This window comes from Mesoplodon mirus (genome assembly GCF_964341445.2).
Source record: "Mesoplodon mirus genome assembly, chromosome: 19".
In the NCBI taxonomy this organism is placed as follows: domain Eukaryota; kingdom Metazoa; phylum Chordata; class Mammalia; order Artiodactyla; family Ziphiidae; genus Mesoplodon; species Mesoplodon mirus.
Window position 1 is genome coordinate 3201485 of NC_138995.1, and position 12883 is coordinate 3214367.

Genomic DNA, 12883 nt, shown 5'->3' on the forward strand with positions numbered 1-12883 from the left:
AAGCTGCCCCCCGTGTCACCGCGGTGGCCAAGCTGAGCTTTGTCTGACGAATAAACGTTAAAACATGGGTCAGTCGTCTCCTATTTATTATCTTGCGTTAACGGTTTTTAAGAGCTACCTAAAAGCCTTTCTGCTTTCATTTTGTACGTGGAAAAATCGTGGAGGGAGAACATCATGCTTTCTGTCGTAAGAACACAGATTCCCATGCACACCGATCAAGCCCAAGATGTGCACCCAGCCAGAGTCCTCATATCAGGTTTACACCGCTCTTCAAAAGACATTTTCTGTTCGAGACACGTTAAACAAGCTTTATTTAATAATGCTCGATTTGACTTATCCAATTTAAACATTTGCTCTGATCAGCGACCATTTGATCTGGGCTTCGTTTTGGGCTGCAGAATCATTTCTCTGGGTTATTTTTCTTTGGTGCAAGGTTGGTCCTGAGGGCAGAATAACTCCTCTCGAATTCCCTGTGTTTCTCTAATTCACGCTGCGGGTAGAAAGGAAGAGAGCCATAAAAAGCCTGTACTGCAGGCTGCTTTTATAATGTTTACATTGCTCGTCCTCACGTCTGTCTGGATGAAGACAGGCGATATCATTTAAAAGACTCCTCCTAGCCCGATAATTATAAGGAGAGATTTTTTTTTTTAAGTTAGAGCATCAGAACGTAAAGAAACTCTCAAGTTGGTGATCTTTGGGGGGCTGTAGTCTGCCATCTGCCATCTACTTCTCCCCAGTCAGGGATTTTTATAACAATCGCATACACCAAATGGTCATCCATTAAAAGTCAGGGATTTTAAGACACTGCAGAGGAGAGAGAGTTTAATATCTTAATTCACTCTGTTTTAGAAGAGGAAATGTCGCTTTGATTTCAACTGACTTGGGGGGACATTTCAAACAGACCTTTTGGTTATCGTTACTATTCTTGTTCTGATTTTGCTATCATGATATTAAAACACAAACCTTCTTTTTAGGTTTTATCTTTGCGTGCCGCCCTCGAAAATATCCACCTTGAAGCCGGTAGCCCCGTAAAGCGATTCATAAGGACATAAACCTCTGACAGCTTCACTCCCCAAGAACAGCGCAGGGTAAGTCGGCCAGTGGGGAGGGTGGGAGTGCCTCTGGCCGTTATCTGAGCGACCTCCACGCAGGCATCTGCTCCCAGACCGGCAGGGAGGGGGGTCTTTCTCGGTGAAAGGAGCGTTTACAAGGGGCCGGCCAGCGCCTGGTTTATGGACCCGGCCGGGTGGGAGGGTGCGCCCCGCCCAGCCCACGTCCAGGCCTGAAGTGTTTACCCCTGGGGTGATTTACATCACCCAGGTGTTCATTTGGGAAACATCTCGGCTCTGAGCTGACACGGTGATTACCATGGACTTGCAGACTTCGGCATTTTTCTGTTCATAACGGTCTGGGGGCCAAAGAGACGTTTTCAAAAAGAAATTACCGGCCCAGAGTGGTTTCGTGTCCTGTGTTTCACGCAGGAGGGCCGAGGGCCCTCTGAGCCCGGCACCTCTTGTCTTGCCCAGAAGAAGGAAATTCCCGGTATCCCCGTCCCCAGTCAGACTCGTGTCTTCTGTCGGCTGCACCAGGCTTCCCCACTGCGGTTTTAGCTCCTCGGGGCTTCCCAAAGCAAAGGTGCTTTCCTCAGTCGGGATGCAGGTCTCGGGTACCACAGACACGTTCTGGAGAACGAGCCTGTGGTTGGTGTCGATTTGTTGCACACGGATCGGCCTCTGCCGGCTGCTTACGTTTTGAAGGCTCCGCTTTGTAGCAGCTTCTTTCACATTAGACTCACTTTCCGTTCTTTCTGCTCACATTTTTGATGCAGGTGATGTTGTCCCTGTTTTGACCCTGGGTTTGCGCTGGGGGTTCCTAACACCTATGCCGGGGTGGCCTTGTGTCATCCGAATGCCGAATTAAAACATGCCCCGAAAAATCAAGATTTTTTGTTTGTTTGTTTGTCAAAAACACAAATGTAAAATGTTTTATCATACCCATCCCACCCCTATTTTAAAAGTTTGGCTTTTTATTACATATCCGTTTTTACACTTGTATCCATCATTTCTCCAGCCACTTCTGATAACTCTGATGAAAAAGAAAATAAATGTATTTTTGCCACATAGAAATATATATTTGTGTAGGAGATAGGTGAGGATGATTGTAGGGAAATTGAGAATCCTTCTTTGTCTCTGTTTTCATTTTTACGAATACCTCTTTTACTGATCCAGAGAATGCTGGGCTGGTTCTAAGAGCTTGTTTCAATTTAGCTGTTTCTCTCTCCTTGACGAAATGTCTCCAAAACCCATCGTTTTGCCTCTTTACACAATCTGCAGACATAAAGCATTTGGTCAAACGCTGGTGGCCATCAGAGCTGGGTTTAGCAAGTGATAGAATTCCTTCTGCTTTGACCTCTACGTTTAAAATAGTCTTCTCAGCCGGTGATTTGAATAGTAACAAATTCACTTAAAAAGCGTTCAAATCTCCCCTGCCTGTATTCCTTTCTCCCATATTATAGATATGTAAACCTCCCCAACATAGAAAAAGATCACTGATTTGCCATGCTAAACAGGGAGATATTTTCACCAGCAGTGACTGTTTAAAATTAGCAGCCCTGGGGTGAGGGGAAAAAATTCCAGCAATAAAACAAAAACCTTTGTTTCCAAATATCAGGTTGAAGTCCTCTCAAATGACCGTGGACCCCCTTGGAAAAGGGTTGTTCTCTGTGACCACTCACAGCCTAATATCGGGAACTGTGGAAAATATCACACTGATCCAAAGGAAAAGATCCAATGCGTAGAAGAACTAATTTTGCCGTTGCTCTAGACTTCTTAACGGTGTGCATTTGTGAATCTTTATTCTGAATCTAAGATGCCTCAACATACGCCCGTTTGAAGATACAGACACATGAAAATACGTGTGTCCATGGTCTATTTTAATAAACTGCCTGGAAGTGTTGAATTCTCAAACACTCTACATGGCAACAATGCGGCTAAGAGCACAATTTCACTAAACGACCCGACTCATTTATTTTAAACTCCGCTGGAACTGCTCCCCCAAATGCAGGTGACTATAGAAAGATTTTTTTTTTTAAATTCTAAATAACAAGAGGGATAAAAGTGAATGTCATTCTATGAGGTCTGAACGTTAAAATGTAAGAGAGAGTTAGCCAGGGTCTGGTAAATGGCTAAACAGATTAGTAGCCTTACTTTTTAACATATAAACATCTGAAACCCGTTTCCTGTTTAAGAAGAAGGGAAAAAAAAAAGTCTAGGTGGATGACCTCGGGCACTTTTTTTTGATTAACAAATGTGAATTGTACATCACAGTGGAAAAAAAAAAAATGGCCCACGCTTGGTGGTCTTTCTACAGTCTGTATACGGGAGAGAGAGAAAAAAATACAAAAATAAACGTTACCTTCTCACTTTCCGGGTGGGCGATGCCATTTCTGCAGCGGCGTCCAGGGCTCTGGCAAATGTTAAGGCTGTCACCGCGGACAGAATCCCCATGGTCTGTGTGCCTCCATAGAGTCCGAGGAAAAACATTCCCTGCATACTTGCTGGTGGGTCCTATCTCCAGGCCTTGGGCTCAGCCCGGCAGGCTCGTGTCACCGGGACGAGCTGCTGGGACACGGCTAATCTAACCGCACGCCTTCCCGGGCCAGCCCTGCAGCGGGGTGCAAACTGGACCAATGTACTGCCTCAACCCAGAGGACACAGAGAGTTGACTCTCAACCTTAAGCAAGAAGCACCAGCTGTAGTTTGTTCGGCCGAAAAGAGCTTAGGGGTTCTGACACATTCTGACAAGATGCATTTTATAGGGTTTGTGCTAAAATTTGATACTGGAAGTTGGGATTCCAATTTTATGTCTCGGATGATAACAATAGCAGCTGGGACCTTTAAGAAATGTGTGTATTGCTTCCATTGAGTTAAATAATAAAAACTATTTATGTCAAACACCTTATAAGGGAAAGATTTGCCCGAATGTCAATATAACATATAATACTTTTTTTATCTTCAGATAGGAAAAAAACCCCATTATCAGTGTTGCCTATTAGTTTGGGTTTGGAGTCCTAGATGTGTGGAGGCTTTAAAATTCTAAAGTCAGCATCTTCTTGCTTTAATTTACAAATTCATTGAAGCGCTTCTTTTTGGTATTATTTCTGTATATATTAAAAAATCCCCAATGCTGATACATCATTTTTTTCCAAGTCCTTCTGATGAAAAGACACAAAAGAAGGGCACCATTTTATGTTGTTTGATTTGATTTTGATCATTTCCAAGCATGCGATAAAAAGAGTCACCTGTCCTTAATCATCGGTGCTTCTTTTGTTCTCCGGAAGCAGTTGTGGCTTTGGGTACCGACTGGCCACCAGAGCATTCCTAATTCTGATGAACAAACGGCGCAGGGGCTCAGAAGGACACTCTTTCTCAGGAAAGGAACAGCGACATCGCAGCTCAAGGCAACATCCGCAGCCAGATTTCAGAGGGGCTTACACTCACCTCCAGCCTTCCTGGGGACATCACACCGATTTTACTGCCAAATGGACAAGGCTTCTTGCTGAGGCCAGTCACTTAGAAATGACCGTGCAGCCCTTCCAGGCAGCTTATTAGGAAACCCCAGCTTCCTTCTTATCTCATCTGCTCAGATGAAGAGCAGAACCTGATAGGGATGAGGAGAAAACCCCAATTAGCAAAGCCAGGAGATGTCCATCTGTCCCGCACCCCCATGCCTGGGTCAGGTCCGCGCGGTTTCCTTTGACTTATGGGGTGGGTGCGACAGCGGGTTGATGAGAAAAGCCCATTGCAGTGGGAACCGTCATTCAGATGCCCTGAGCTCCCGCCCTGGACCCCCATGGCAGGACGGCACCCCTGCCCGTCGGGGGATGAAGAGCCCACGGGGGCAACTGCAAAACCCCTGTTCCTCATGCCCTGTTGGAAGCAGCCAACACCAACTTAAACTCGGCCAAATGCCAGCTGAATTTCTTTTGTTATTAAGTCACAACTTGAATGTAAGGCCCCCAAGCAAACACAATTTTAAAAAATAACTTCCTATTAAGCCTCTCCCTTCTCTTCTTTGTCAGAGAGTTTCTTCAGCCTAAATGGAAGCCATTTCCCTTTTCTTTTCAAAGGAGAAGTCCACCTAGCGTCACCTGGTGTCCTCTGCCAGCTTCACCCCCAAGTACCAGCACTTACAATGGCCATAAGTGCTCTCTGGGTCGATGGCCATATTCCATATGCTGATTTTATGTCGGTTACATGACTATTATCAGAGAGAACTGTGCTCCAGGCAAGAACTGAGAAGGGCATCTGAGACAGTGTGAATATTTGAAATAAAAAATGTGCAGGTCCAGAGGATTCTGCAGACACTTGCTATTTGGAACAGCAGCTCTACCTACATCAGCTTCCCTCTTCTCAGTGACCTTCAAGGTGACTGTCACCACCCACACTTCACACAAGAACATGGAGAGACAGAAAGACGAGCTCTATTTCACAGAGAGAAGGTGGGTGACAGGTGAGGCTTGGCAACACAGAGTAGTGAATGCGCTGGAACCACCAGCCTTCAAGGGGGCCTGTTAGATGCTAAGCATCTTTCTCCACAGACTGTCAGCCATGGCGAAAAGCTAATCTGACCCCCCACAGTGACCCCAAGAGGCAGGCGTTCTCACTGCCTGCATCTCATAGAAGAGGAAACTGAGGCAGGCAGGTCAGTCCATCTCTGAAGACCAGACTGCTGGAAGGTGACAAAGTGATGGGGTCAGGAGCCACCGCCAGGCCGTCTGCCAGCAAAGCCGGGTTGTGGCCTCTGTGCTGTGACATCAGGGTCCAGGCTCATCAGTGAAAGCCCAGGCCAAACCCTAGCCCGTCACCTGGGCGAGTGACTCTACCACCCTGAGCCTCAGTTTGCTTGCCTATAAAGTAGGACGGGAATGGTCCCCAACTCGGGGAGTTGTTTGGGATCGCATGAAACGGGACAGGAAAAGTGCACATCACATCGGAGGTGCTGCACGGTTACTGGATGCTGACTGAGGTGGGGGGCGGAGGGAGGGGGGATCTCAGCCCAAAGTCCGTTCCCCTCCCGCTGTGCGGGCCGCAGGCTGCCAGGCTTACCTTGGGGATCCATCTGGGAACCTGGGTCATGTTCTCAACACCGGGAGAGCAAAGTGGTCGGCGCACGTGCAGCGTGGACCCCACCGCAACCGGGCCTCAGCCGAGCGTCTCAGGGCCTGCCCCATGGAAGTGCTGGGCGGCAGTGGATGCCCCGGGCTGCAGGGAAGGACCGTGCAGAGGCCTTGGGCCTCAGGCTTCACTGTGGGAGTCACATGACGTGTCATCACATGACAGCACAGGGGACCCCCACAGGTCCCCTGCCCACTCCCAGCCTTTTGCTGCCCTGGCTGCCCGCTGGTTTCTGTTGCATCTGTTTGGACAGTAACCCCCTGGGGGCCGCCTCCTTCTCCACTCTGTTCCAACTTGTCAAGGGCTGCACAAAGGGCCGCAGGAACAATAAACAGCCTTACTTCCCGAAGCTGGCTCTGCTGGAGGCCTGGACGCTTCCCGACCACCGGCCCGGCAGCATGGCTATCGGGGGCTTAGGCTCCCAGTAGAGCCAGTCCAAGTCCTGCTTCTGCCTCTGACAAGCTGTTTTTGTTTGGGCAAGTAGCTTGCCCTCTCTGGATCCCACTTCCCCCTTTCGTACAAGGGCAGCAGAGATGGAGAAAGTGCTGGTTTGCAAGAAATATCAATTATCGTATTGCTGTTTAACTCCGACCATAAAAGGAAAACACCTGAATGTATGGAGAGCGATAACTCATTTTTTAAAACTGGGATGGCACCTCCTCATAAGAAGGGCTAGAAAAAGAGTAAAGCAAAAGACACAGCAAGTGGCACAGCGGTACGTGGGGGGAATTCTGCCGTCAGGAAACCTGGGTTCGGTTTGTTTTTTCGCCACTTACCTGGGCACATTGCTTAACAATTCTGGACTCCTTTCCCCATCTGTAAATGATGATCCATACGTTTTCCTCCTACCTTCTTCCTTGAATTACCAACTAAAATCTTCCGCCAGAGACAAATCACCTTAACATAAACACACTGTTCTCCGGGGCACTAGGGTATTCTTAAAGTACCCACATACATGTAATTAAAGTGATGGCAACATTTTGCAAATACAAAAAACTTGAAATAATAGAGTGGTGGGATTGTGGGTGATGATTTTTTTTTCTCTTCTGTACTATACCTTTGATTGATGTCTTGTATCTTAAGTTTCTCTATGGATTTCTTTTTATGCACATGGAGCTGTGACTGACCCCACCTCCTGCCCCCGAGTCACAGTCCTGTGGAGATGCCCCTGGGCCTTCGCCTCTGAAGTGAAAGGACCCACATGAGCTCAGACCTTTACTGGGAAGTGGACTTTGTGGGAAAAGACTTTTTTTTTCTTTTTAATTATCATGAGTTCTTTGGAGGACAATAGCTTTAGTATTAAGGGATTTATTTACAGAAGCTATGGGGAAAACATTTCTGCTGATTAAGGACATATGTAAAAAAGAGAGAGAGAGAGAAAGGAAAAGCACAGATTATCACATCAGTCCCAGAACTGTATCATCTCTTAAACCCACACCCGTGAGTGGTGGAGGGAGGTGGGTGGAACCAAACCACAGATGTCAGGGCTGCAAGGCACCCAGGACCCATCTCATTCAGGGCCCTTCTGTGGAACATGCACACGAGCCCTGTGACTCTGGCTGAAGTGCAGGTCCAGATGAGCAGGTGTGAGTGGGGCTGAGCTTGGCCCTCATTAACCAGCAGCCGGGGGTGCCCAAGTCTCTGATCCGTGAACCACTCAGAGTGGCCGAGTTTAGAATAGAACGACCATGGATTTCATCTGCTTGGTAGGGGTGGCTGCCTAAGCTCCTCGGTTCGGAGCAAGCGTTCTCGACTTGCACCACACTTTTCTTTTCTTTTTTTAACATCTTTACTGGAGTATAATTGCTTTATGATGGTGTGTTAGTTTCTGCTTTATAACAAAGTGAATCAGCTATACATATACATATATCCCCATATCTCTTCCCTCTTGTGTCTCCCTCCCTCCCCACACTTTATTTATTTCTTTTTCTTTTGGCTGCGCAGCATGTGGGATCTTAGTTCCCCGACCAAGGGTCGAAACTGCATCCCCTGAAGTGGAAGCACGGAGTCTTTTTTTTTTTTTTTTTTTAAATCTTTATTGGAGTATAATTGCTTTACAATGGTGTGTTAGTTTCTACTTTATAACAAAGTGAATCAGCTGTACATATACATATATCCCCATATCTCCTCCCTTTTGCGTCTCCCTCCCACCCTCCCTATCCCACCCCTCTCGGTGGTCACAAGGCGCCGAGCTGATCTCCCTGTGGGAAGCACAGAGTCTTAACCACTGGAACGCCAGGGAAGCCCCGGACCGCAATTTAGAATCAGTGTGATTTTGAAAAACCCCAGCGCCTAGGCTGTACCCTAGGCTGTACCCTAGGCTAATTAAATCAGAATCCTTGGGAGCGGGGCCCAGGCACTGGATGTTTTAAAAGCTCCTAAACACTCTGAGCAAGAATGGTCTAGACGCTGCCTCTCTCAGGGCTGGGGAGGAGGGAGTGGAAGATGGATTAGTGATGTCTGCCAGGAGGGAGAGGAAGATGGATTAGTGATGTCTGCCAGGAGGGAGGCGTGGTGGCCTTCACTGAACAGGCATTTGCCAAGGATGAGGGACTTACCCGAGATGCTGCTGCGGCAGAGTTAGGGTTAGGAGCCAGATCTTCAGACCCTCACCTTCAGAGTCCAGCTTTTATTCAAGGATGACACACAGACAGAGGTCCCTGTCTGAAGTACAGTCCTCAGGCCTCATGGTTCACGTTCCTGGTGCACTGCTTGGCCACAATCGGTCGGGTAGGGTCTGATGTTGACCTTCTGGGTCAGCCGTGGTGGGGTCCGAGGTGTGGTGAGCAAGGCACGGTGAGAGGTTGAGTGATGCCTTGAATGTCACCCCAAAGACAGCCTGGGGAATGGGGTGCGTTAAGTGAGCCCACTCTTGGGGATCCTGGAAGTTTGCAAGGAAGGGTTCAGACCCTGGTGCGTTGCCCAAAGAGTAGCATTAACAGATCCCAGTCAATCAGGGCATCCAGATCAAGAACGTGACTGAGGAATTTGGTATTTTTCCATATGCATTTAGGGTAGAACTCACAATAGAGACCTTCTCTGGGGAGAGTTTAGGCTGAGAAAGGGCAGGGCTTCTGGGGGGGCCCCTGGGTGCTGGGAATATCGTATGTCTCTGTTGAGGTGTACACACATGTAAAACCGTCAAGCTATAAATTTAAGATTTGTGTACCCTCTATACTTTCCTGGATGTAAGTTAAACATCAAGAAAAAGAAATTAAAAGCAAGAAAGGTAAAGCTATACAATAAGTAAAATGGTTGAAAAACATAGAAACACATAAATAGAGCTACAGATTAATAAGAAAATGACACACAAGCCAATAGAGGGGGAAACACGTCAAAAAAATGAGAAAAAATCAGAGGCGCAATTAACAGAAAATGAACCAATAAAGCAAATCACATTAAATATGCTTATTGTAAAATATAATAACCCTTACTTAGCCCTTTGATGAATTTCCCTACATTCTTTTCATGATTTAGTGCTGCTTTTGTGTTGAATTCCATACAGGCATGGGGATGGCCCCGTAATCTTTTCAGGGTTTGTCTCAATCTGCTCTGGGCTGGATTAAATGTTGAAATTGATCAGGTGATAGTTAAGGACTTGGATGGAATATTTCTTGTAAGGATTTGAGATCTCAGAGGTCTTCCGCATGGAGAATCCATGAAGTAGCCAGGATGGATGACACCAAAGCCTGAACAAGGCTTACAAAGATGTAACGAAAAATAAAATCAATACTAAACTGTAAAGTGGAAATTACGTTGCAGCTTTTCCTCCTCCCTTTAATGTATCAAATATCAAATCCATCTTTGTAAATGAAAAAAACTATTTATTTTTTGGACAAGGGGACCAGGGAGGGGCCTGTCCTTCCAGGTGAGCCGAGCACACTTTGCATCGGGAAGTGGCCTGCAGGTGATGACAGGGAAGCTGAGAAGGGACTCTGGTTTCAGAGAAGAAGTGAAGGAGTTTGGACACTATTTATCGGGACTGGCCAGACACTCCAGTGCACGTGTCTGTGATCAGAAAGAGACAGAGTAAAGGGGACATGTCAGGTGTGGGACGGAGTCTTGGGAACACTCCCTAGAGAAGCAGGTACAGCGACAGGGGCCTGGCAGCCTGGAGAACGGAGGGCAGAGAACTCAGGGTTCCTCAGAGAAGGGTGGCAAGGGTGGTCCCCCTGTTACCACGGGCACCCGGAAAAGCCTCGCCTGACTCTGCCTGTTCTCACTGAAATGTTTCTCCCGGGGAACACGTCTTACTTTCATTCACAATGAGTGGTGATTCACAAAATGCCCTCCCCAAGAGGGACGGAAAGATAGTGACAGAAATTCATATGTAGGTGTAAATGACTTCTCACAGGCCCCCTTCTCCAGACCAGGACTGATGAAGAGCTTCGGGAAACCCAAAGAGGCTGGGTGGGGAAACAGAAGGGGACCCTCCAAAGCAGGAAGAGTGGGCCCAGCCCAAAGTCTCCACCGACTTGGAAGGGCAGAGCCCTTACAACACAGAGCACAGGGGAACCTCTAGGTCAGTGTTTGTTCTCATCATTAGCACAGAACACGTGGATGAATGTACGCATCCTTACTGGTTTTGAGTCCCTTTTAGCTGGGTTCTGAGTCAGTGTCAGAGGACTCTGTGTGGCTCCCAAGTCCATTGCAGCCAAAATGGAGCAACACACTATGAACACAGGCCCTAGGAGAGGCCGAACTGTGAGCCCAGACCCAAGGGGAAAAACCTGAAAGGGGGAGGTCGCCCCTCCTCCAGACCGTATCTACCCCTGGGTCATCCAGGACAGGAGCAAATGAAATGAGCAATGTGACGGGGACCAGAATTTGCTGGAACAAAGGGTGGGAGCAGCTGCCCCACCAGCAGCCCAGGACTCCTCTCTGACCTGCTCCTTTCCCCTCCCCCCTTGCGGGGACATGGCTGAGGATGTCTGTTCCAGTTAAGCATTCCAGAACGGAGGAAATAACCACAGGACAGGTTTGGGGACCCACTGGAGCCACGTTGGGACAGGAGTGAGCTAAAACTCCATATGAGCTAAAACTCCTGACCCCCAAAAGCCCCTACGGGGACTAGGGGACCCCAGTGCCACAGCGAGCCTCCTGGAATCAGTGTCCGTGTCCAGGAATCCCCGAGTGTCTGATTGTCCCCCTTTCCCCAGGGCAGTCACCCTGGTGGAGGGCTGCTCTTCCCCGTGCCCCTTTGCCTGGTCTGGACCACTCGCACAGGGCAGCCAGGGTGGGCTTTCACTCCCCAGGTGTCAGTGTGTCAGCCTCTTGCTTAAAACCCTTCGTAGAGTGGAGGTATCATTTATTGTTCCAACCTGGGCATTTTTGAGAGTAAAGGGGGGTGTTAGTAATTACATGCAACCACAGCCCAGAATCATCCATATAGGGCTCCAGCTGGGGGGTCTTGGCCCGGCACTGGCTACAGGCTCCCCCTTGCTCATGGCCGCCTTCCTCCAGCCTCTGTCTCCATCTTCACGTGGCCTCTCCTCTCCTCTCTCTCCCCTGTCTCTTAAAAGGACCTCTGTTGTTGGATTGAAGGCCGTCCCAGGCCCAATTCAGGATGAGCTCAGCTGGAGACCCTTAAGCTAATGACATCTACAAAGAGAGAGGAAGCAAGATGGCGGAACAGAAGAACGTGGAGTTCAGCTCCTGCCGCAGATACATCAAAAGTACATCTACTTGCGGAACAGTTCCCACAGAATACTTTACTGGACGCCGGCAAAAGACATCAGACACCCAGAAGTGCAAAGAAAGATCTCCTCGTAACCGGGTAGGACAAAAGAAAAGAGGATTCAGGACAGGCCCTGCACCCCGGGAGGAAGCTGGAAAAGAGGAAAGTTTCCCACACCCAGGGAAGCCCCATCGCTGGGAGGGACATTAGCCGGGACAGAGGGGGAGCTTCCGAGGCTCAGAGGAGAGCGCGGCAGCAGGTGGGGGCGGCCAGAACGGACAGAGACGGGCACAGGGTTCCGAGGCGCCTCGCTGCAGCCCAGCCCGAGACGCGTGCCTGCTGGTGCGTGCAGGGGCTGGGGGCTGAAACCCAGCCTTCAGAGGACAGAGCCGGGGAGAGGACTGGGGTTGCCTGCCTGCAGACAGCCTGAAAGGGGCCGGACTGTGATGCTGAAACCGCACAGCTCAGATGGTAGTCGAACCCGCAGGCTGGGACTCGATCCCACTGTCTTTTAATTGAGCTCACACACCTGGGCTCAGGACTTAATGAAGCTCAGGTTCTTCACGTCTCAGCGCAGAAGGAGTTCAGCGAGACGCCAAGTGACAGGTAAGAAGCAGATTTATTGAGAGATACACACTCCACAGACAGAGTGTGGGCCCTCTCAGAAGGTGAGAGTGGCCCTGAACTACGGGGTGGTTAGTTTTCATGGGCTGGATAATTTCATAGGCTGATAAGTGGGACGGTTATTCCAACTATGTTGGAGAAGGGGCGGGAGTTTCCAGGAATTGGGGCGTCGCCCACTTTTTGGCCCTTAATGGTGGGCCTCGGAACTGTCCTGGCGCCGGTGGGTGTGTATTTAGCTGATGTATTACAATGAGGGTATAATGAGGCTCAAGGTCCACTGGAAACTGAATCTCCCACCATCATGGGCCTAGGAGGTTCTAACCAGTTTTTGTCGTGTCCTCCACGTCTCTGTCGTTCTTTTAAAGGTGGTGCCCTGCCCCCTCCCCTCCTGTCTCAGTACCGGTGA

General features: G+C 48.7%; 2 long non-coding RNA genes across 3 annotated transcripts in view; one reads left to right on the forward strand and one right to left on the reverse strand.

Annotated features, from left to right (window-relative positions):
* LOC309794453 overlaps positions 1-12883 on the forward strand; it is a 449561-nt gene that overhangs the window by 261843 nt on the left and 174835 nt on the right. The window contains exons 4-5 of one of the 2 annotated variants that reach the window (XR_014292049.1): positions 975-1088; positions 11699-12459. This is a non-coding gene — a long non-coding RNA (uncharacterized lncRNA). The remainder of the gene's footprint in view (positions 1-974; positions 1089-11698; positions 12460-12883) is intronic. The other variant, XR_014292050.1, reaches the window with a different exon arrangement.
* Positions 70-6418, reverse strand: LOC309794452. Its single transcript, XR_014292048.1, has 3 exons — positions 6108-6418; positions 3415-4659; positions 70-490 (listed from the first exon to the last, which is right to left on the reverse strand). It is a non-coding gene; the product is annotated as an uncharacterized lncRNA (long non-coding RNA).